We start from the raw sequence: 1,617 nt of genomic DNA on the forward strand, positions 1-1,617 counted from the left end.
AGTGAACTTTTACACATTTCCTGCTGTTCTTCCTTTTTGTTTGTTTCAGTTTTATTGGGGTATAATTGGCATACAGCAATATATAAGTTTAAAGTGTACAGAATAATGACTAGACATATGTAAGTTGCGAAATGACTATCACAGTAGGTTTACTTAACATCCATCACCTCATGTGGTTATAAAGTTTTTGGTTTCCCTTGAGATAAGAACTTTTGGGATGTATGCTCTTAGCAACTTTCAAGTATACAGCAGTGTTAACTACAGTCATCGTGTTGTAAGTTACATCCTTACTACTTATTTATCTTTTAGCTGAAAGTTTGTAACTTTGACCACTTTCACCCAGTTCTCCTACCTCCCACTTCTTGCCTCTGGTAACCACATATCTGTTCTCTTTTTATATAAGTTTTATATATATATATATATTCCACATGTAAATACATAGAACACTACATGAATTTGTGTCATCCTTGTGCAGGGCCATGAAAATCTTCTGTATTGTTCCAATTTTTGTGTATATGTACTGCTGAAGTGAGCATCCTGCTATTCTTATTAAGGCTCCAAATCAGTAAGGGAGGTGTTCCAGTAAGTTGAAGCACTCGTTTTAACACACATGGTCACTGCACAGGCTTAGCAGTGCCCTTTCTCTTGTCCATCAATTTCCCACTACCTGTAGGAAAATTTTAAGGAAAAGAAAGTCCATTTTGCCTATTGCCTATGTTTTCAAAATAGTCTATAAGAGGGTCCTTGAGCTAAAAAGTCTATAAGAAGGTCCTATAAGAGGGTACTTGAGGGGGGTGATTAGGACAGTCTCTCTCACTATTAGTAGCATTGGTTCACTGTGCAGACTCTCTATCTGTTTGCTGCAAGACTGGTGTTTTGTAGGAAATATTATCCTAAACTCTGTAGCAGCCAAGATATTAGATGGTAGGAGAACTTGTTTATAAAGTAAATCCAAACACTCACTTTAGGAACTGGTCAACAAATAGTTACTGGGGATGCTTAGAAATTTGAGAACTGAAGTTACAGAGTCAGAGATGATGGGCAGGAGTTTTATTATTATTAGTGTTAACAAGCTTAAGTTTCTCCAGCCACGCATATATAACAAAAAGGAATGGTTACATATTCATTTGGCGTGCTTGTGAATGATTCAAAAAGAACTTGTTCCTTACAAAATTTATTGCTGAATGACTCATTACAGGATAACGAGGAAAGCAAGCCTTCTAATTTAAAGAGTTATTCAAGTATTATTTTATTTTTATTATTATTTTTAAAAATTTATTTATTTTTTATTGGAGGCAAATTATTTTACAATATTATATTGGTTGGTTTTGCCATATATTGACATGAATTTGCCCCGGGTGTACATGAGTTCTCCCTCCTGAACCTCCCTCCCACCTCCCTCCTCCCTTTATGCTCCCTCTGGGTAAAAGTCAACTTTGTGGAGTATAATTTCCATACAATAAAATGCATATATTTTAAGTGTATAGTTAAGTAAATGTATACACTCATATCATCATCATAATCAAGATATAGCTCATTTTCTCACACCTCCCTCATACACAACCTCTGCAATCAGTCTCTCCTTTCAACTATTGTTCCAGGCAATCACTGATTTTA

General features: G+C 35.3%; 1 non-coding gene across 1 annotated transcript; it reads right to left on the bottom strand.

The window, feature by feature from the left end:
- Positions 1-432: 432 nt before the first annotated feature.
- LOC129553614 (U6 spliceosomal RNA) lies at positions 433-536 on the bottom strand. The gene has a single exon (XR_008685498.2). It is a non-coding gene; the product is annotated as a U6 spliceosomal RNA (small nuclear RNA).
- Between the last annotated feature and the right edge of the window lie 1,081 nt (positions 537-1,617).

This window comes from Moschus berezovskii, chromosome 1 (genome assembly GCF_049115385.1).
Source record: "Moschus berezovskii isolate FMDL1 chromosome 1, NW_MosBer_1.0, whole genome shotgun sequence".
In the NCBI taxonomy this organism is placed as follows: Eukaryota; Metazoa; Chordata; class Mammalia; order Artiodactyla; family Moschidae; genus Moschus; species Moschus berezovskii.